At 38.0% G+C, this 24,298-nt stretch overlaps 1 protein-coding gene across 1 annotated transcript in view; it reads left to right on the top strand.

Annotated features, from left to right (window-relative positions):
• The window catches only part of Nebl (nebulette), a 208,299-nt gene that overhangs the window by 54,770 nt on the left and 129,231 nt on the right, over nt 1-24,298 (top strand). The gene's annotated exons all lie outside the window — the stretch shown is intronic.

The raw sequence follows: 24,298 nt of genomic DNA, 5'->3' as shown, positions 1-24,298 counted from the left end.
TTCCTCCCTCCCTTCCTTCCCCTCCTCTCCCTGCTCCCTCCTTCCCTTCTTTCCTCCCTTTCTCTTTTCCTTTCTTTCTTCCTCCCTCCTTCCCTTCCTCCCTCTCTCCCTCCCTCCATCCCTTCCTTCCTCCCCCTCTCTCTCCTTCCCTCCCCCCCTTCGTTTCTGATTCAGGTTCTTGCTGTGTAGGCAGAGCTGGCCTCCAGTTCTCTGTTTTCCTGCCTCAACCTTTTGTGTTCTCAAATGCTGGGACTGCAGGTGGGGCAACACACCAGCGCAGAGTTTCCCTGTGCATGATCTCTTACTTCATTATGGTCATGTTAAGTGGAAACAGTAGTTTTCGCACTTGCTTGCATGCACTGGTTTGAGTTCTCTGCAATTGCATTATATTACTGTCTCCAAGTCCTTCAGATGCGGTCCTCATTGCTGGAATGATTTGATGAAAAATACTTGGCTTTGAGAAATTCAGTAACTTTCCTAGCCTCATAGCTGGTAAATGATGGTGCTTGCATTTTTATTTATTTATTTATTATTATCATTTTTTTCTTTTCCTGGCTCCCCATCCCCACCCCCCTGGATTTTTAATTCCTGTCTTTACTTCAGCATCTGTTTTAACCATGATGCTGTGCCCTGAATACATTATTATTTTTGGATTCTGTTAATATAGTTTTTTATTGATAATAAATCATGAGGAAATTTATTTTATGCATGAATGTGGTACACTTATATACATATAGGCAAGACATACACATAAAAATAAGTAAAATATTTTATAACTTTAAAATTTTTATTTTAAAATAATTCTTTGGTATGCATATAATTTTACAATTTATTGAAGATGAAAGCAAAATTTACATACGAGCGAAACAAATGTATTTTTTCTTTTTTTATTAGCATTGATTTTTTTATTGAATTTTTGTGCTTTACATACAATATAAAAAAGCCATAATTACATTAAAAAACTTTGTGTAATATAGAGAATTTGGAAGGGGAATGAATGCCAAACTCACATTACAGCAACAGTAAGAAATTTCACAATATCATTGAAGCTTGGCAGTATAGTTTTGTCAGTAAATAATACTGAAAATTTATAGTACCCATACAAAACTGTGAATTTACATTCTAAAATACAATATTTTTTTTTAGCCTGAGAGTTATATCAGTTTAGTTATTAAAGTATTTAATTTCTTTTAACTTTATCATAGACTGTGATTTTTATTTCTGGTGTTTTATGCTTTCTGTAGGGCTCAGGTGAAAGCACACTGGAAGAATAATAAAAAGATGATAAAGGGGCTGGAGAGATGGCTCAGCGGTTAAGAACACTGGTTGTTCTTGTAGAAGACCCGGGTTCGAATCCCAGCACCCACATGGCAGCTAACAACTATCTGTAACCCCAGTTCTAGGGGATCTGACATCCTCTTCTGTCCTCCATGGGCATTGCACGACATGAGTGCACTTACGTACATGCAGGCAATAATACACTCATGCACGTAAAATAAATATAATAAAATCCTTTTAAAAAGATGATAGAAAACCTCTTGGTGCCTGAGAATGGGGTCAAGGCTAGTGTGGAGTCAAGATCTTAGCTTGTCTTCAGGGGAGGTAGAAGTCCATTCTAGAGAACTAATTCTCCTGACTATAATCATCCAGCTCCAGGTTTATTTCAAGGGACCACAGCTCCAGCTAACAGGAGGACCACAGGTCCAGGTTCAGAGTTCTAGCTCACAGGAGGGGACCACAGCTCCAAGTTCACAGTTCTATCTTACAGGAGGGATTACTTCTACAGGTTAATGGGAGGGGATCACAGCTCCAGCCCACAGGACTGGCGGTCATACAGATATTTTAACAGAGTTCTTCAACTTTATTTCTTCAGTGACCTCATGAAAATTTATTCCTAATACTGCCTTTCTTTTAACATAGTTGTTACTTATGCCAGATTTTTTAAAATAAAAATTTTAGTGAATTTTTGTGTATTTTATACATAAAATCATCTTTATACCCACTTCCCCTTTGGCACCATTCCATAGACCCCACCATCACCACCATGGCCTACAAGTGCCCAGCTACCTCGGACTCAGCTCCTCTGTGGTTGTCCTGCGGCAGCGGCTGGAGCGGGAACCTCTCCTGCTTGCGCCTGGTGCCTCTGAACCCCTGTGCTCAACTAATGCTAGATTTTAACAAGTTAGTAATATTTTTCCCTTAGATGTCAGTATGGTCTTTGCTTCTTCCCAAAGTAACATCTTGAAAATGAAATAAAATAGAATAATTTGGAGAAGGCCAATGTGAGAGAAACACATTAATTTTACAGAGCTGGTAGTGATTTGTTGGTGTTCAGCGTCTCCTTTTCTGATGTTGACCCAAACACCTGCCATGCAAGTTTATTTCAAAATTTGCACACTACCGTCATTTCCCCCAGCTTCCCCCAGGTCCATGCTGTGCCAGATTCCATATTATCAGTGGGGTGCATGATGCATAGTGACTCGAAACACACTTGAGTAGTGTGGAGCTTTGTGTGCAACCCAAAGTAAATCAAACGCTTGCTACCTGAACCCCCTCAACGTCCAGCGTCACTCAGCCATGTGAGGGGCATTTACTGTAGTTATGACATCAATTGGCACATCAGAAAGGATGGAAACTTAACTGTTCCTCCTCAGATACCTAGTACAGATTCTTTTAAAGAAGGAAATTAATGTATCAAGCTACTATGAAATTGCAGGACTATAGTGGACAATGTTTTGTGAACACTCGAAATTTTTATTTTAGATTTTTTCTGTTATCGGTATGTTTCTTTATGCATAGTGTGCTTCCTGTAGATCATTTCTCCCAAATATCACATGGACTTGGGTCAGATCCTCTCTCCGCTTTCTGTAGCCCTCCTCTTTTCCTTTGTACTAGTCTCCCCTCCTCTCCTAGCTTTCCCTTAGCTCTCATCACATACATGATTTTCTGCATAGATAAAGAATACATATGCTTATGTGTCTCTTAAGAATTGCAGGACTCACAAATGAGAGAACTCATGTGGCACTTGTCTTTCACATCTGACTTCACACAATATGACACTCTCCAGTTACATCCATTTTCCAGAAATTGACATAATTTCATTCTTTACAGCTTGTTTCTTCATATTCTAACACTTTGTTAGAGTATGACATCAAACTTTTAGAATTGCTGCTATTTCAAAAGGTACAAAATGTGACCTCATTTTAATTTGCATTTCTCTTGTTATTAGCAAGGTTGAATATCTTTTTTTTCCCATGTAAACATATAGCCAGAAGTGTTAAAACAGTGTCATTTGGTAGTTCTATTTTTAGTTTTCTTGAGGAGTCTCTCTCCTGACTTCCACAGTGGCTGAGACAATTTACTTTTCCACCACCACTGTCTAAGAATTCCCTTGCTCCCACATCCTTGCCAGTTTTTACTGTTTTTTTTTCTTTTTAAAAAATTTTCATTTATTTTTATGTGCATGAGTATTTTCCCTTCATGTATGTAAGTGTACCATGTGCATGCAGTGCTCACAGAGGCCAGAAGAAGGTGTCAGATCCCCTGGAACTGGAGTTATAGATGGTTGTTAGTCACCATGTGGGTGCTGGGAACCGAACTTGGGTCCTCTGCAAGAGCAGCCAGTGCTCTTGACCACTGAGCCTTCTCTCCAGCTCCTGTTTGCTTTCTTAATGATAGTTTCTGACTGGACTGAGGTAGAATCTTAATGTAATTGTAATTTTCATTTACTTCATCTTTTGAGAGCTGTCTGCTCTTGTCCCATGTATTGATTAGGTTGTTCTAGGTTGTTCGTTTCTTTGGTACTTAGTGGGTTTGTTTGTTTGTTTGTTTGTTCTTTGTATATTCTAGATCCTAATCCTCTGTCAAATGCATAGTTAGCAAAGGTTTTCTCCCATTCTGTAGGCTGTGTCTTCACTTGATTAATTGATTCCATTGCTGTGCAGATGCTTTTTAATACCTGTAATTCTATTTGTCACTTCTTAGTATTATTTCCTGAATGGCTGGAATCTTTTCCAGAAAGTTCCTACCTATATTTTTTGGAGTCTTGTCGCCATCTTTCAGAATTGCAGGTTTTACTTTAATTAAGGCTTTTGATCCATTTTGAATTGATTTTGTACAGAGTGAGGGAGAGAGATCTCCTTTTTTCTTCTGCATTTGACCATCCAGTTTTCCCGGCACTGGAAAAGGATGTTTTGTTGAAGAGGATGTTTTTACTCCAATGTATGTTTTTTGGCATCTTTGCCAAAAATTGGTGGCTGTAGCTGGGTGGGCTTATTTCTGGGTCTTCTATTCGGTTCCATCGATCTATGTATTGATTTTTGTGCCAAGGTACTGCTGCGTTTGCTACTGTGGCTCTTGAAGTTAGCTACTGTGATGTTGCTAGCCGTGCTCTTTGCTCCAGTTGCTTTGGCTGTTTCCGGGTCTTTTGTGCTTCCCTGTGTATTTTAAGATTGTTTATTTCTATTTCTCTGAAGAATGACATTGGAGTTTTGATGGGGATTGCTTTGAATCTGTTTATTATTTTTGCTAATGTAGTAATTTTCACTATATCCTTTCTACTGATCAAGGAGCATGGGAGGTCTTTTTCATCATTGTGTTAATTTTTTCATTATAGTTTTTTTTCTCTCTTGGTTAAGTTTATTCTTAGATTTTTTTTTGAAGTTATTGTAAGTGGGATTGCCTCCCTATTGATGGGAAAGATCATATCATCTGCAAATTGTGATAATTTAATTTCTTCCGTTCTTATTTATATCCTTTTACTTGTTTATTTCTCTAGCCCAGACTTTAAGGACTATATTGAAAATATGAGATATACTTTTCTCCTTCCTGATTTTAGTGGAATTGCACTGAGATTTTTCTCTGTTTAATATAATGTTTGCCGTAGGTCTGTCATACAAAGCCTTTGTTAGTTTGAAGTACATTTTTTAAATTACTGTTTTTTTAGGTCTTTCATCATGAAGGAATGTTGGACACTGTGAAAGGCCTTTTCTGCTTCTGTCTAGATGATCAAATATTTTCTATCCTTAAATCTATTAATGTGGTATTACATTTACTGTTTTGCTTATGTTGAACCGTTCTTGAATCCCTGGAATGAAACCCAACGGATCATGGTAAATAATCTTTTTTGCTGGTTTTTTTTTATTTTTTGAGACAGGTTCTCTCTGTAACTCCAGCTGGCCTGGAACTCACTATCTAGACCAGGCTGGCCTTACTCTCACAGTGATCCACTTGCCTCTGCCTCCTGAGTACTGACTTTAAAGGAATGTGCTCCCATGTTGGGCCTGAGAATACTCTTTTTGATGTGTAAGTTAATCCCGTTGGCCAGTATTTTATTCAGAATTTTTGCATCCTGTTCATCAAGAAGATTAGCTAACAATTTTCTTGGTTGCTCTATCCTTGTTTGGCTGTACTATGAGTGTAATATTGACTTCACAAAGTGAATTTGGTAGTGGTCCTTCCCTTCCTATTTATAGAGAGTTTAAGGAGCATTGGTATTCATTATTTTTATGCTTTTAAAAATATATATTTTGTTTACTATTTTTATTTTATGTGTATGAGCATATTGCCTGCATGTATGTGAGTGCATCTGTGTCATGCAATGCTGTGGAGGTCAAAAGAGGGTGTTGGATTCCCCTGAAACTGGAGTTAAGGACGTTTCGTAGCCACCATGTGGGTGCTGGGAATCAAACCTGGGTCCTCTGCAAGAGCAGTCAGTGCCCTTAACTGCTGAGCCATCTCTCCAGCCCTATTTTTATGTTTTAAAAGATTTATTTTTATTACTTTTAATCATGTGTGTGTATGTGTATGTGGGTATGTATACTTGAGTGCACTTGAGTACAAGTCTATGTGAAGGCCAGAGGCATGGGATTCCCCCTAGAACTAGAGTTACAGGTGGCTATGAGCTGCCTGAAGTGGGTGCTGGGGAATGAACTCATTTTCTCTGCAAGAGCAAGCAGTATGTGTTCTTAACCAGCAAGCCATGTCTCCAGCTGCTGGTATTGTTCTTTAAAGGTTTGGTAGAATTTGACTGCAAGTAGACCTGGGCCTGGGACTTTTTAGTTGAGAGATTTTTATTACTGTTTCAATCTTATTGTTTGTTATAGGTCCATTTATGTTGTTTGTATCCTCTTGGTTTAGTTTTGGTAATATCTAGAAATTTATCAATTGCTTTTAGATTTTTCCAATTTATGATAATGTAGATTTTCAAAGTATGCTGTGCTCTAGTAATCCTCTGAATTTCATTGGTGTCTCTTGTAACAGCTCCTTTTCATCTCTAATTTGGTTAATTTGGATCTTTTCTCTCTTACTTTTGGTTAGCTTAACTGAGTGTTTGTCAATCTTGTTTATCAATTTAAAGAACTAACTCTGTTTGATTCTTTGTATTCTTTTCCTTTCACTGATTTCTGCCCCGATCTTCACTATTTCTTTCTGAGTACTGATTTTGAGTTGCCCTCCTACTGTTTTTCTAAGACCTTGAGGTTATATCATTAAGTTATTTATTTGGGATTTCTCTGATTTTTTTTTTTTAATGTCAGCATTTATAATTGTGAACTTTTCTCTCAGAACTATTTTCATTATTTTACACAGGTTGTGGTCAGGTTTTCCTTTCGTTTGATTCCATTTTTTAAATTCCCCCGCTGATTTCTTTGATGACACATTCATCATTCAGTAATGTGTTGTTTAATCTCCATGAGTTTGTGTATGGTCTGTAGCTTCTCTGTGTGGCAGTAACCTCTTAAGTGTAGTTTTAAATGTTTGTGTTCTGGTGAAGAATGAAATGGCAGACTTTGGGTTCCCAAGTTGCTGTTTAACTTTGTAAAATGCTAATTACTCTTCCCTTACTTGCTTTGCTAGGAGCATGTGGAATTTGAGGCTAAACCAAGATAGATCCTACAGCTAGGAGATTTATACTTAATGTATTAATACATCAATTTCACCACGCAGGGCCTTTCAATAAATAAAGACTGAATTCATCCCTTAGTATATCTTATATTTACTATGAATCATTTGCACATCCTACTTTAGATCCACAAATTAATATAGTTTAGCTCCTTAAGCTTTAGGGCGAAAAATTATGCAATGCTCTTGCAATAATTTTTCTCACATATGAATGTACTGCAGGATATATTCTGTGTATCTCATGAAGGGTAGAGGAGCTTCTGTTGTGGATACAATTTGTACTTAAAACATCTAATGACTGTATATCTCAGGAGTGGTAGAGGAGCTTCCATTGGGGACACAATTTGTACTTAAACATCTAATGTCTAGTGTGCCTCCTCTCTTAAATATAGTGTTTGCATTTGGATAGTCAGCACATGTGTCTATTTATAAGCAAATGGACCTGAACATAGTGCAGATCAGACATGTAAATGTATTGACATGTTTGCAAGAGTTTCATTGATTATTTGATCTTGTTTTAGGCATAGTTATTTCTTAGGTGCATGTATTTACATAAAGCACAGAATAGGCTTACAGTCACAGAAAAGACAGCGTAGTTCTTTATCATAAGTATCCTGGTTCACAAACACACATCTACATGTCGATATTATTAATATAATTAGATGCTGCAAGGTCACAGCCATTCAAGGATAAATCTACCATTTATAAGCAGTGTTTGACTGAAGAATGCAAGGGTGGCTTGATATTAGGAACTCTTTAATATAGCACTGTTGATGTGCTATTGACAGTGATTAAAACTTTGTAAAGCATCTGATACTGGAAAAGTATTTGACAAAGTTAGCAATTTCTAAAGAAATATTTCAAACACTTGACTTTTGTGCTTTTTTTCTTACCATTTCCAGTTGTAAGCATTTATCATTTTTATAACCAGACAGGATTATATGAAAGGTTTTAAAAGCCCTCGTGAACATAATAAACTTTTTTGTATTCCAAGCTCCTAATTCCTATAATGGGCTTTCAATAAATATTTTTAATGAAACATTCCATTAAGGTAGTTTAATTTTAGAATTATTAAGAAAACAGAAGAGGCAGAGCTTTTTCTTTGTCTCAGGAGAGATCTTGCTTTGGGAGTGTTCCTTTTCAAATGTGAAGGATAGTCACGTTTCTTTTAGGAGTGAATTGCTCTTCTTCAGGAGAAGTTGTTGAAAATGGTTCTGTGTGTTTGTTTGAAGATCCGCTAGTGGACTCTGAACTCCAAGTCCTCTCTCTCAGGCATGTCTTTGCTGTAATCATGTCTTCTTTTTATGTTTAACCGGTACTGGGGTGCTGCATGTGAATAACTCTATCCTACTCTCAACATGCCTTGCCTGACTGAACCCATTCCCTTTTGATTTAGAACAACTCTCAGCAGCTCAACACTACTTTTCTCATTCTTTGTACCTTATCTCTCTTAGAGTGAACATTTGTCGTGTCTCTCAAATCTTCACCCGTAACCACTTTTATGATCTTGGCTTAAATCTTAATTCTCTTTTTCCCTCCCGCTTCACTGTATCCTACCCACACTGGAGCTAGATTAATTTTTCTGTGTTGGCTTTGTATGCATCTCTGCTTAAAACTCTGTGAGTCAAGGCTTCTGATGGAGTGATTTATAAAAATGGATTCGTGATATCTGAAGCTGTCTTATCTGTTTTCCATGTGTTCTTAACGCCTACACCTTCCTCAGGCTGTGCTGAACTTGCTCCTCATGGGCCTCCAAGTGCTATGCCACTGTCTATGTTTGCAGAGTGACTTCTGAGCTCGGTTTTCTCTTTGTAAAAACAGACTCATCATCCTAATGTGCACATGAAACTTCGGGGTATTTCTAATATTTAGGATTTCCTACATCGAACCTTCACAGCACTCTGTGCTTAGATGACTTCTTTATATTCTTTCATTGCAAGGCAGTTAGAATGATAGCAATTAGAGAAGATAAGGAAGTCATCACATTATAAGAGCCTTGGACGTTAGAGGGAGATCTCTGTGAGTTCTAGGCCAGCAAAGGCTGCATAGTGAGAACTTGTCTCAAAAACAAAAACAACAACAAAAAGATGTTTGAATGTGAAAGTTTAGAATTTTATTAAGTTTTTCTATTTCTTGTATTTCTTGCAATTGCTTAACCTAGTGATTTATATATTAGAGTTTAAGTTTGATATTTTGAATTAAATGTTGAACATTTTATATATATATATATGTATACATATAACCAATGTGCACTTTTATTTCAAATCTATCAGTGCCATTGATTTATCCTTGAAAACCAGAGTCTTTAAACATTCCTTTGAGAGATCATCATACAATTGGAAACATCAAACAGAGCTCATATAAAATATAGTTGTGTGGGTCATCTCATTTATATTTAGAAAATAAGTTTTAATTTTTCACATTTATACAAACGTAAATCACTTAACTTAAAAAACAGTTGAAGAATAATACAATTATTATTATGATATCCTTAAGAGATAGAATGTTAATTAAATTGGAAAATAAATTTAATGCTTAATAAGACAACTATTTCCCCATTTCTGATGACATGAAAACTTTATTTTCTTTTATTGAATCAAAGTGCCAAGGATTTTTCTGCAACTGACTGAATGCTATGATAAATATCTGCTCTTCAAAGCTTTGGACAGTGTCTTTGCCTGAAAAGCAGGGCTGAACTCTCCACAAGATCACTGTGGAGATAAATGCTTAAAAGCTTTTCAAAGCCATGCTTTGGCCTCTACTAGAATTTAATTTCCCTCTGATTATGTTTATATTGATTTGGAGCACAGAGGCATGCACACACCAAGCATAGTTACATCATTGCTCATTCTCATGGTTTGGGAACAGAGGTTTTTGCTTTGTGTATATGGAATCCACTTCTCCTTTCTTGTATATGTGTGTTTGAGTTAAATGTACTACTCTTAAAACTAAACTCTGAGAATATATTTAGAGTTATTTATAAGCTGTGTTTCTATAACAGTTAAAGTATTTGAATATATATGGAATTCTTGGTTTTGAGACAGGGTCTCATGAAGTCCAGGCAGGTCTCAAACTCTCTATGTAGTCAAGGATGACATTGAACTCCTGATCGCTTGTCTCTACCTAGCAAGAGGTGTGATTACAGATGTGTGCCATCATGCCTGGGTCTGAAAATGGATTTTATAAACATCTTACTGTACTGCTAACCATTCAGTTACATGTAGTTAGCTAATTTTGCTTTGTGTTCTGGGAGCCCAGGTGGCCTCAAACTCACAATCCTCCTGCCTATGCCTCCCCAGGGCTAAGATTACAGATGTGTACAGCTATGGTCCTCTGCAGATGTTAGAATTTGACCTATAGTCATCATACAAAGGGAATCTTAAAAATACATTTAAGCCATGTATTTTCATTGTGTTGAATATATACAGCAGGTACATAGGGTAAGGTGATATGCAATCATGTAGGAGACTGTGATTCAAGTCTTGTGATGCTACTTTGAGCTTCATTGTGAGGATCTTGATGGCATTTACTTTCTAGAGTTTATGAGCATTGCATGAGACAGATGTAAGTTGGATCCCACTCTCTCACATGGGTTTCTTCTTCTCCTCTTGGGCTATAACAAACAGACAAATAAACAAACACACACATGAAAATAAAAAACGTGACGCAGCTGGCAGTGGTACTTTCCCTTAGATTTGCACCTGAGGCAGGAAGATGTGAGTTCAAGGCTGAACTGACAAAACAAAACAAGAAACAAAAACCCAAAGCAATAATCTTACCAAAGAATTTGTTCATGGGTAATATTTTTATCTTTGGACTCTGCCCTGTGATTTGTTTCAGGTATCTGAAATGTTTGGGACCAGAGATATTTCAGAGTGTTTTGGATATTGGAATATTTGCTTATATAATACATAATGAGATATCTTTTAAAAACATTTTCATTTATTTATTTATTTATTTATTTATTTATTTATTTTATGTATATGAGTGTATTGCCTGTATGTCCTTACATCCTACAATGCCCATGGAGATCAGAAGATGGCATCGGATTCCCCTGGGACTGGAGTTATGGACAATTGTTAGCTGCCGTGTGGGTGCTGGGAATTGAACCTGGGTCCTCTGCAAGAGCAGTCAGTGCTCTTAACCACTGAGCCATCTCTCCAGCTCCCATAATGAGATATTTTATGAATGACACCCAAGTTGAAATATGAAATTCATCTATGTTCAAAGCATACCATACATATGGTCCAATGCTAATTTTTGTGATATTTTTAGTGCAGCCGAGCTTTGATTGTGACCCCACCACATAAGCCATGTTATGTCAGCATTCAAAATGTTTCAGATTTTGAGCTTTTGGGTTAGGGATGCTTAGCATGTAATAGATACTTTTGATAATCACACAGTCTTAGAACTAGACACAGTGGTCTAATATTCTAGAATGAGGGTTTTTCAACCCAAGTCTTAGTACTTCTCCCATGCAGCATGCCTTTCTTTCCTCTGTGTACACCAACTGCGGTGTGGCCCATGCTTGCCCTTAGTCAGACAACATCCCTATGACTCTGGTTTATCCAGTGCGGAGCCAGCAAGCTTCAAACCTTTCCATTCTTGGTCATCCTGATCTGATCAGTGGTGTTTTTGACTGTTGGGAAAGCAGAATCAAGTTCTGCTTTCAGTCATTGTGGAGCAGGTCTCATGACATCATATGTGTGTGGTTTTACTTCTTGAGAAGAGCATCAAGAACTGGAGGAGCTCTGTGCCATTCTGCTTCCAGTGTCCATAGTTAGAGTGCTGGCAAATCATGGTCCCCCAGTCCTGAACTTGTCTCCAAAATACTGCCATCATAAAATACTATGAAGTACTTCGAAAGATATAGTTTTGATGACATTTAAAAGCATTTCATCTTCATAAACATTTTAACCTATAAATAATTAGGGTAAAATGGTTTGCTTAGATAGGACATTTACTATTGTCATGTTTTGGAAAAATAAGAAATGCTAAGCTTAAAGTGTAAAGAAATGAGCTAGTTGAAGCATAAAACAGTATACTTTTTCATTGAGTTTTATTTATTTATTAAATGTTATATGTATGCGTGCATTGCCTACAATATGTAAATGCCTCCATGTTGTGCAATGCCTGTGGAGTCAGAAGAGGGTGTCAGATCCCCTGGAACTGGTGTTGTGAGGTGCTTCACCAGAGAAGACCACTCAGACAAAGTTTGCCAAATAAAAGTCTTGCTGGCCTGCAGGTACACAAAGATGTCGGAACCCAAGTGTGTAGCCCCAAGCCATCTCTAGGGTGAGCTTTTACACAGAGAAACCATAACCAGGGTGAAAAGTTTTAAGTTCCCAAGCTTACAGGTGAAGAGTCCCGTTAACAGTTTCTATTCTGTTAAGCATTGATTACTATTTTGCAGAAGCAAGCCAAGCATAACCTACAGAAGCCATAAATCTGCAGTTAGCAGGTGCACTCTGGAACACACTGACCTGTTCCAAAGACAACTGGGGTCCTGCTTATGTGTGTTTCCATACTCTGGGCCAACTGCCTGATAATTTCAGAGGCTAGAATCAGCCTAAACTTTAACATGGTGTAGCTGTGGTCAAGAAGGTTCCATATCACATTGGTGTTATGGATGGTTATTAGCTGCCATATTAATGCTGGTAACTGAACCAGATCCTTTGCAAGAGTAGCCAGTGCTCTTAACTGCTGAGCCATCTCTCCTGCTTCTCAGTATGCTTTAAAAAATTGTCTTCCATTTCTCTAATCCAGAAGATTAGATTTTAGAGTATAATTTACCATTTTATAGAAATTTCATATTTTGAATTATCCACATTTAATTGGTAATTAGATAATCTTAAAAATATTTTTGAGATCGAGTCTCATATATCTCAGGCAAGTCTCAAACTTGTCTTGTAGCCAAAGATGACCTTGACCTTCAAATCCTCCTGCATCTATCTGCAGAGTGCTGAGATTACAGGCCTGGTTCAGAGAATTTTTTTTTTAGCAAAATATTTTTTTATTGAATTTTTGCGGATCTTATACAATACATTTCAATTATGTTTAGACCACTTCCCCATCTGCACCCTCCTATAGCCCACCCACAGGACTCTTGCATTTTTGTCATATACCTTAAGGCCTGTCAAGTCAAGTTTGTGTCCCCAGATGTCCCTCAGTCTTAGTTCATCCACTGGAGCCTGTTCAGCCTGTCTAGTGTCACTCCCTTAAAGAAGATCAACCTCCCTCTCCACATCCAGCAGTGATCAGCTGTTGATAGTTCTTTGGCTAAGATTGGGACCTGCTGCCCATTTCCCAAGTTTTGTTTTTTGCCTGATTGAGTTTGCATGGGTCTTATGCATGCTGACACCATTGCTGTAAGTTCATATACACAAGGTCCCAGGAGCCTATAAGACCCGGTTTCTTTATGGTCATGTACCTCCTCCCCTGGCTCTTACAATCTTTTTGTCCCCTCTTCTGCAATGGTCCCTGAGCCCTGGGCAGGTGAAGTTTATTATCTGAGCCCTGTCCAGCCAGGGACCCCATACTCTGTGATTTCTTATTCTCTAACCTTTGGTCAGTTGTGGCTTTTTCTTTTCATTGCCCTCTGTTGGTGAGGAAGCTTTGTTGATGATAGTTGAGAGATGCATTAGTATTCTCTCTACCCCTTGTTCCATTATGTTCTGTGGGCCTTAAGTGTAGAGGTTCCATTGTAGATGTGTCACTTAGGGTTGGGCATCTCACAGATACTTATTCTCTGTGTGTGACCAGTTGTTGAACTCTGTAATAATCTCTATCTGTTGCAAAAGTAACTTCTTTGATGAGTGGTGACTAGCATACTTGTCTGTAAATATAAAGATCTATATTTAGTATATAGTAAAAAACTATGTTTGTCTAGGGATGTGAAAGCCTTAGTATTTTCTCTAAGACCTAGGATCTCTCCAGCTATGTGTATTTGGCTATGTTTACAGTGTCATGCCTGAGTTCCCTCCCCTTGAGTGAGCTTTAAGTTAAGTAGCTGTTGGTTACCCCCAAAATAAAAGTGCCACTACTGCCCCAATGTAGTTTGTTGTGGTTATTAGATTTTAAAGCTGGGGTTGGACCATTGATTGATTTTTCTCTTAGCAGCTTGCATAGTGTCCTCCAAAACTATGAGAGTTAGTCTTCAGGGAGAAGCCTTCCTGGTCAATTCCAGCTCAATTCCTCTAAGTCCTGTGTCCAAAGTATGCCCTGTCTTCAGTGATGGGGTTCTGGGAGATGATGAAGGGCTGTGGCAATAGCCTGTGTAATTTGGGGAATCTCTTATACTACTCTGACTCAAAGGGAGATTTTGCCTGTCTGTCATTGTGTTTCTTATGTGGCTTTCAGCTGTACACATGCAGTCATGTACAGATACACAATATCTGTACACATACAATGTGTATCTTTCAGTGGCTTTTGAACAATATGTTTCCCTCTGGTTTTTCATACAACTAAGCATTATTTATCTCTCTCCTCTCTCTCTCCCTTTCTAACTCTCTCTCTTTCTTCCCCAGTTAAAGTACCTCCATTTTCCCCATTTCCCTCTTGATAATATCTCTCTCCTATGAGCCTCCCTGTCTTGAGCTCCTTCCTCCCCGTAGTTCCTTGTATAACTCTCCCTCTTCCCCTCCCGGTTAAATACCCCCGTTTTACCCATTTCCCCCTGGTAACACCTGTCTCCTACTATCCCTGTCTCTCAGGCTCCTTCTTTTTCTTTACCTCTGTTTCTTCCCCCATTTTTCCGGGCTCCTGCAGTTACATCAGGATATATACTCACACACACAGATTTGGTGCTAAGATCCACAAGTGAATGAGAACATAAGTTGTTTGTTTTTCTGAGTCTGTTACTTCACTTAGTATGACAGTTTCTAGTTCCATTCATTTATTGCAAATTTCATGGTTTTGTCTTTCTTTATCACTCAGTAGAACTCCATTGTGTAAATGTACATTTTCATTATGCATTTCTCAGTTGAGGGGCATTTTTGTTGCTTCCATTTCTCAGCTATTGTGAAAAGAGCAGCAACAAATATGGAGGTACAAGTGTCTTTGTAGTAGGATGAGTCCTTTTGGTATATGCCAAGGAGTGGTATAACTGAATCATGTTAGATTCATTTTTAGTTTTTAGTATTTTATTCATTTTTTAAAAAATTTATGTTTATGAGAGTATTTTGCCTGCATGTGTGTGAGTGCACCCATGTCATATAGTGAAGGTCAGAAGAGGGCTTTGGACTCCCCTGGAACTGGAGTTACAGATAATTGTTAGCTGCCATGTTGGGAATCAAACCCAGGTCCTCTGCAAGAGCAGCCAGTGCTCTTAATTGCTGAACCATCTCTCCAGCTTCCATTTTTAGTTTTTTGAGAGTTCTCCACACTGCTTTCCATAGTGGTTGCATAAATTTGCAATCCCACCAGCAGTGAATGAGCGTTTCCCTTCCCCCACATCCTTACCAGCATTTGGTATCATTTGTTCTCTTGATCTTAGCCAGTCTGACTGGGGTAAGATGAATCTTAAAGTGGTTTGATTTTCAGTTCCCTAATTACTAAGGATGTTGAATACTTTTTAAAGCATTTCTTAGCCATTTTTATTTCTTCTTTCATGAACTCTCTGTTCAGCTCCATAGCCCATCTTTAATTGGATCATTTGTTTTCTTGATTCCTTGTTTTTTGATTTGAGTTCTTTGTATATTCTGGATATTAATCATCTGTTGGATGTGTAGCTGCTGAAGATTTTTTTCCCCACTCTGTGGGTTTCCTCTTCACTTCCTTTGTTGTTGTTGTTGTTGTTTTTCCTGTACAGAAGCTTTTTAGTTTGTTAGGAAATATGAACTTATGTTTCTTAAAAGCCCCAACCTGATGAGTGTGGGAGTGCCCACCCCCATCAATAATCTCAGATAGCACTCAGGAGGCTGGGACAGAGGATCCAGTTTGAGGGCATCTTGGGCTATGAAGAGAGATTTTGTCTCAATCAGTTTTCAGAACCCCCAAACCAAACCAAACCAAACCAAACCAAGAACCCCATATACTTAGCAATACTCTTCCAATATTTGATAATACAATTCAGTTGTTTGCTCTGTATAAATGAATACTTGAGCATTATCTGACTCCTGACACAATTTTCACAGAGAATTTAAATATCATAAAGAACTGTCAGTTAAAATAATATTTACAACAATTTTAAATGTTGAAATAAGGAATCAAGTACAGCCTTGATCCAAAACACAAGTAGTTATTTATCTACATGGAAAACATAGATTTCTCTATATATTTTATAGAATTGTGATAATACTCATCTAGTATCAAAACTATCATAAATCAAAAAATCTTTTTAATTCATTGTATGTCAATGAAAATAATTATTTGCCAGCAAACCTTATATTTACATAAATTTGTAGAAGTTCAGAGGCATTTGGAGTATATAAATGTGTTTTAAGAAGCTCAAATTTTTAGATAGTTTGCCATAAAAGACCTTAAAGTGGCTTCTGTATGCATTTAATTGACAAGATTTATAAGACTTAGAAGCAACGCTTCCAAAAACTACAATGTCAAATGAAATTTTCACTTTATCTTAAGGTACATAGAAAAGTAATATTTCTTTTTAGATATTATTATTGCTCAGCTATTTTGGAGTGAATTTCTGCTAATGTGGTTGAGAATTTTTGCATGTTTTATTTAATAGTTTTGTATAAGTCAGAAGATTCACAGCATAAAAATCTTTGCCACAATACTGCTATGAGCGAGCACTTCCTTTATGTTTGATCCCACTTAAAGAAAACTCAGCAGAACTTGTATGTCAAACCAGCCACATAGAAAGGGCACTCTATCCAAGTGCAATGCACTCTTCCTTTCAATTCGTTTCTGTTTCACTTGATTCCTTTGTGTGTGCAAACTCTTGTATGCATCTAACTTTTTGTGAAGCATACCACAGTCACAAGCTTGCTAATGTCAGTTTACCAATAGAAGAAGTACCACCCAGACTAGGTGGAAACCTTGCTGTTAGGTTGATTTCATCAATGTACAGATAAGGGACAGAGTGGCAGAGGGGCCTAATTGTATATCTTGAAATATCCATTTTAAAATCTGAAAGATTGAGCCAGGTCCCCTGTCATATCTGTAATCCCAGCCACTCAAGAGGCTAACAAGATCACAAGTTTGAGGCCAGCGTGGGGTACATAGTAAGTTCAAGGCCATCCTGTGCAACATTGTGAGGCCTTGTCTCCAAAACAACAACAACAAAAAAAACTGTAGATGCAGCTCAGGGGTCTAGTGCTTGCTTAGCATATGCAAGGACCTAGGATCAATCCCCAGTACTCCAAGAAAAAAAAATCAAATTAAATCAAGAATGTAAACTTTAGAAGTCAAAGATTAGACTTCGCTTGATTGGCATTTCTTGGTCCATGTGATACTAGGTATAGACTTACGTTGTTAATTACTGCAGTGTGTGGTTCTGGCTCCTTTCAGCTCACCAAAGCTGAGCATGCACATCTCTTTCCTATTCTGCCATTATGCTAATGAGCAGGACTTTGTTAAAAATTAAAAATGTATTTTCTTAATTAAAAAATTTAAACCCCAGGAGAGATGAATGTAAACGTTTACTACTGTTCGTTTATAAACATTAAGCATGAATGTGTCTCAAATTAGACTCTTGTCTGCTTTGCCATTGCATGTAACTCCCGAGTCTTGTTTTCACAGATCATAGGGACCAAATTGTCTCCATATCACAAGGAGTAGACGTCTTTAAATAGCCATCAATAATGACCATTTCTTTGAAGTTGGAAATAGAAAGAGATAGAAAATAATACTATCACACCCAGAAAGAAATAAAAGTCATTGAATGCTCACTGCTGTCTGGTCTAGTAGGTTTTACACACATTGAAACAGTTAAGACCTAGGTTTGAATCTTTTATTGTGAGAATTGGGTGACTTACCACTCTAAGTTCGAGGGTCCTTATCTGTGAAATGAATCCTAGGCAGATGAAATGGGGTTTTATATTCACCGAGAGCAAAGGGGGTCTTGACTACCCACTTCCATTTTCATGTAGAGTTCATCTTTCTCCAGGAATTCCAACAGAGCTTGGATGAAGGATAATACAAATAAAGTGTAAGACGTTGGGTATAATTTCGTCTGATGATATTTTTAGATTCAAAGCTTTTTGTTGCTTTTTTATTCATGATTTCAGCAGTTTTAAAGTATTCATTTTGCTGGCTCTATGGAGAGAGGTTGGGCATACTATGGAACAGAGATGGAAGATTCTATATTTTCTCTCAGGGCTCAAGATCTTTTCTGTTGCATAGCTGAAAATTTAGATTTTTAAGGAAAGCTCTCACTTCTGTGAAATACCTTGGTTCTTTAAGTGGCGGTGGTGTCTCTTAGAGTCTTATGGTTTATATTGACTTTGCTTTATAAAGTAGTTTTAAAAGGCTTTACCTAGCTGCTGGTTGTGAATTATGGGTAAATTGCTCATATGTTTTAAAATTGGCTTTATATATTAAAAATGGGAACATCGATGGAGGATATGTCACTATTTGAATTTTTGGTTGTTTAGGTAGATAATTAAAGAGTGACTATCCTGAAAACGACTGGGACTTTCAATGTCATTTTCATTAGTAATGAGAAATTATGGAAGCATACCTTTGTTGAACTTAATTAAAATATAACGTAAAATTTAGTTCATTATAATAAAAATTTGAAGGTTTGATAAAAATATATTTCTGTGCAGAGAATTCTGATTTAGCAAGGTCTGAAAACCAAAGTGGATTTGGATATTCTATTGCTTGCCTTTTAGAATTTGGAAATTATTAAGAAGTTTAATTTAAAATGTATTTTTCCAGATTAAGGCATATGCAGTCAAATTTTAAAATGGCTAATGCTGCCTAGTCTCACAATGTTCCTGTGCCATCACATTGCTCAATATGGTTACGTTAGTAGTCACACATGACCCATGAGGTCTTCAAATGTGGCTAGTCGGAATTTGATGTTCTGTAAGTGTAATAATGAAATATACTAAACTTCAAATACTTGACATGTGAAAATCTTCAGAATATTTCAATAGAGTGCCTGGTATAGAGTAGGTGCTCAGAAACATTTGCTCAATGACTAGATGGTTGGAATAGCAGAAATGGGGAGATTTTTGTCAGTTCTATTCATTGTTGTCCAAAGAGATTGCGATAGTGCCTGACTTACAAAATGCTGCTGTGTGAAACTCAAGAACGAACAGAAACCTTTCCCCTACATACACATGCTTACAGACCAATTAATAGAGTCCTTAAAGATAAATTACCCTCAATATACACTGATTCGCACTCTTCAATGGTACTAATTATTTTAAAGCATCACCTCTTTTATAGTGTTTTAATATGAAAATTACTTTAAGATGTTTTGATGTTATCTTGTGTTTTAAGTGACAAATGAAAATACTCTGGGAGTAATTGAAAAAAGACCTAGGAATTAGTATTTCAAAATTATGAGCATGTGAACACGAGTAATAAATTTTTTCTTTGGTTAAAGCGTGATGAAGTCATGATTTGAGGATAGAAGAAATCTTTGGTGAAGACAGATATTACCAACTTGATGCTTAAGGCTCAAATGCAAGCATAAATGTCACTTTTTTGTAAAGATTAGACAAAGATGTACATTTCAGTAATAAAACTATAGAAAGGTATAAGTGTGAATTTCATATGCTAACCATTTCTAATAGAAATTTTACTTATTTCCACTTACACAAATGGACTTCCATTGAGTATTTTCCCTTTGTAAACTAATAAGCCTGAACATATGTTTTTTTACTAAAAATTTCTGTAAAGTTCAGATACATGGGGAGTGTTTTCACTAGGCTAATGATAACAGGAAGAGGTAAAAATGAAGTGCAAGGCATATAGACAGAACAGAGTCAGGGAAAAGCTGTGGCTTCCATGTTTAACTGACCAGGAACTGAATTCTTTGTAAAAGGTTCATGGTTCAAAGTAGCTTAAGCTTTTTGTTGTGTTAGGATAAGTGATTTCCATATATTGACTCTTCTAGAATTCTCCCTTGAGGTCTCGCTGCAGCTGAGCCCTCAGCGGCCGCTCCTTCCCTCCTGTCTCCCGTTGTGTGCTCCAGTGACTTGAACTTCAACTCTTGGCTGTGGGTCCTTGCAAGTGATCTTGGATGTCTTCCCTTGGTCTACCATTTGCTTATTTCCTGCTTATGCGTACCTGTCCTTTCTGGGGTGATAATTCTCCCTCTTCACGTGTACATGTCCTCTCTGGAGTGATCTGCTCCCTTCTTACATGTACATATCCTCTCTGGGGTGATCTGCTCCCTCCTCACGTGTACATGTCCTCTCTGTGGTGATCTGTTCCCTCCTTACATGTACATGTCCTCTCTGTGGTGATCTGTTCCCTCCTTACCTGTACATGTCCCATCTGGGGTGATCTGTTCCCTCCTTACGTGTACATGTCCCCTCTGGGGTGATCTGTTCCCTCCTTACGTGTATATGTCCCCTCTGTGGTGATCTGCTCCCTCCTTACGTGTACATGTCCCCTCTGTGGTGATCTGCTCCCTCCTCACGTGTACATGTCCTCTCCGGGGTGATCTGCTCCCTCCTCACGTGTACATGTCCTCTCCGGCGTGATCTGCTCCCTCCTTACATGTACATGTCCTCTCTGGGGCAATCTGCTCCCTCCTTTGTTCCTATGAAATTGTCTTACTCTGAGCTCACATTCTCCTTCCCTTTCCTATATGACACTTTCTCCAAAAAATGCTGCCTCATCTAGTTTTACTCATGTTTATGGAAGTTATTGTTCTAATGGCTGTTCTCAAAATACTTTTACACCACTCCCAAACCCCGTTGTTTCCTCGAATAGAGGGACTTCATCATTATTTCCACAGCTTAATTCATAACATCCCCATATCGAACATGACAAAGAGGTTTTTCCCTTTGTTACTAGGAAATTAGTTATTTATTGTGTTTCCATAAAATTCACAAATAATGTAAACAGGCTGTGTTATGAATTAATTGGTAGAGCATCTATTTCTGAGTGGGTTAAGGAAGTGCCAAGAGCAATCAAGGCTACTCTTCTCTCTCTGGCTTCAGATGTAGTGTTGACAGCCAGCAAAGAGCTTCTTCAATAAATCCATTCTCATGTTCAAGTTTTTCCAGATGTGAGAAATAATTAAGTCTTTGCATTCATTGGAGCTTTTTATGCTTTTCAGGCAGGAACTGGCAGCTGTGATGCATAAACTCAGCTTGAACGGGTGTGTTGCTTGGTGTATGTGTGAACATACATATATGTATACAAGCATACATGTAGCTTTTGCTGATAGTCAATGAGGTTGAACTTGAAAACAAAACAAAACATAAAGCTGATTTCAATGTATGCCAAACATTTGTACAGCTATATTCTGTAAGTGAGAGCTCTTTCTCAAATTATTCCCCCCTTTCTCTTTCTGCTGAACATTTTCCCCCCTTTCTCTTTCTGCTGAACATTAAAGAAATGAACTTAAGGGTTCTTAACTGTTAAAGGATATATAAACGTACACAGTTCTCATAAAACGCAAAGTAAATTTCAAATATTTTAATATATTAATGAACGAGGGCACTCACTGGTAAGATATTTCAGTTGGTTCAAAGGTGAGTTTGATGAGCCACAGATGCATGAATAATAAGGAGTGCTGAAATGAATTTATAAATAGATGCAAAAATGGTCTTTCTGTGAGGCAGTAATCAATTGCTTTTCCCAGGACACGATTTGCATTTCTGTGGCTAACGGTCCTTTGCAGTATTATTAATTTTTAACAATTTAGGAAATTGTAAAGTAGATTTATTTATTTATTTGTTTGAAACAGTATCTCCCTGTAGGGCCAGCTGGCCTGGAGCTCCTAATGTAGACCAGGCTGGCCTCGATCTCACAGAGATCCGCCTTGCGAAGTGTTTGAAAGCACTAGATAAGACATCATTGTTTTTTTGTATGTGCCAGTTTCAAAGTCTTTCACAATGATTCCTGACACATTTGACACAAAACTCTAGGGAAGAGATATTTTTGTAGAAATAAAGCTATTTGATACTATCTGACCCTCTGGTTCTGGTTATAAGCCATATGTAGACAGCTTACGCTATAGGGTTCTCTTGGTGGAAATTACAGAAAAGTGAGGACCCAATAACCTAAATTAGAGGCTTTATAGGGGAGAAGGGAGTAGGGGACTTAGGCAATTTTAGAAGAGGAATAAATGATTTTAGGAGAGGTAATTGGAGTTAGACAATGTGGTGATTTGAATGAGACTGTCTCCCACCTGCTTCAAGTATTCGAACACCTGGTCAGTTGATTGGCTCTGTTTTGGGAAGGTCATGGAATCCCTAGGACGTGTGGCCTTACTGGAGGAAGCACGTCACTGGGATCAGGATTTGAGGTTTCATAGCCAGGTCCCATTGCCAGTTTCTCTCTCTGATAACTGTCAGCTCGAGGGTGTGACTGTGTAGCTTTTTGCTCTGGCTGCAGCCTGCCGTGGCTTCACACCATGGTGGGCTCTTATCCTTCTAGAACCATAAGCCCAATAAACTCTTCTGCCTTGATCATGGTGCTATGTTACAGCAACAGAAAAGTGACTAATACACTTACACCCCTTTCATAGGGGAGAAGGAGGTAGAGAATGTCGGCAGTTTTTGTTGTTGTTGACAGATTCTCCCCAGTCCCAGCTCACCTGGAACTCACTTTGTAGACCAGGCTGCCTCGATCTCACAGAGAACTGCCTGTCTCTGCCTCCTGAGGGCTGGGATTAAAGGTGCGTGCCACCTACTCCTGGTGTGGAATGTAGGCAATTTTAGAGGTAATAAATGATTTTAGGAGAGATGGATGGGCTCAGAGATAGACAGTGGACAGGGATAAAGTTTGTCTAGGTTTTGGAGATGATGTCTACTCTTCCTTGCTTGATGAAATAGTAGGTGGAAGGCAATTGTGGTCCATTTTGGTGGAGTCCATTCTTTGGATAAATAAAGGAGCTCAGAGAAGAACCTCTTCCAACATCTTCTGACTCCCAAGTACCTTTAGTCTAAAACAGTCTGTGTTCCAAGACACCACATTTTAGGGTGACATCTCCTAGATGCCTTCATTCTTCACTCAGAACTGAACCTGATCTATTGTAATGTTTATTATGGATTTTCATATGCAAGTCAATTGTCACCATGTGGGAGAAACGCAAAACATGTGTTCTGTTAATATGAAGAAAAGAAAGGAGAAAGCAGTGGATTAAGTAGGGAAGATCTGTCAGCAAACGAGAACCATGCTGCACTCGTGACATTAAGGACGAGGAAGATGAGGCACTGTGGCGCTCACAATGGCGATACACACAGTGTTTCCTTGGCCAGGGACTCTGTCTCTTGAAACTGACATTCCCCACTTGGTAGTTGGTATGGAAATGTGCATGCTTACATGTACACATCAAACTGTACACAGTTCAGGAGACTTGAGTATCTTAATGACACAAATCAGCTCCTAGCTTTAGGCTGTCGGGTTGGGAAATGCTTTTCTTGCTCTTGAAAAGACCTTAATGATATAGATTCTCATGCTTTATAATGTGCTTTTCTTGTAACTGTGCACCTTTAGAGTAGCTGGAAGTTGTCCAAGTGCTTTCCTTTTATTAAATTTTGGCATTTCAGTTATACTGGATGCAGAGAAGGATTGAATGATTTGCTGTAGAGGGTGTGGTGGAGCTTTACGTGGATGGATGTCCAGGCTTTCAACACGAGGAACGTGATCCCCATCCTGGCCTCATTCTGTATCAAAGCACAGGGAGAGGACCAGAATAGAAAAGTGGACAACGTAAATGAAGTGTGTAAAAGTAGACAGGGATTAGCAACTGTACAGATAGTCCCTTTGGGGGGTACCCCGACGTGAAAGTGTGTAGCATCCATTAAAGTAGGTTTAAAAAATATGATAGGTAATGTTGAAACACAATAACTAACCACAAAGAACACATTTTTCTTATCCCCCAAGTCATATTTTAACGTTATTGACGGGAAAGCTCTGCTATGAGAAAGCCCAGAGCTTAAAATTTTTAGAAAAACTTGACATGAATTTTATATTATTCCCACAGGTGAAAAGAAAAAAAAAATGTATTCAAACCAAAGTAATGGTAGTTGTGGTTTGCCAGACAATCCATTAAAGGTTCATCCAGCCAGCTTTGAATGATGATTTCTTTCTTTCCTTCCAAAGTATGTTTTGTTCATTTTGTGTCTCTTATACCAAGTGCAGACCAAGCGTAGCAGCAGTCACTGGGGGCTAAGCAAGACTCTGGTTCATTTTTGATACCATATTCCATTGAATTACTTTGCAAATGAGACAGGGAATTCATTGTTCTTGGCTTTAATTTTGTCCTCTATGAAGGAAAGGGCTCTGGGTGGGTTTTTGTTTG

This window comes from Nannospalax galili, unplaced genomic scaffold (assembly GCF_000622305.1).
Source record: "Nannospalax galili isolate Female #2095 unplaced genomic scaffold, S.galili_v1.0 scaffold487, whole genome shotgun sequence".
NCBI classification, from domain to species: Eukaryota; Metazoa; Chordata; class Mammalia; order Rodentia; family Spalacidae; genus Nannospalax; species Nannospalax galili.
Note: the sequence above shows the minus strand (reverse complement) of the source record. Positions and strands in the feature narration are given on the sequence as shown.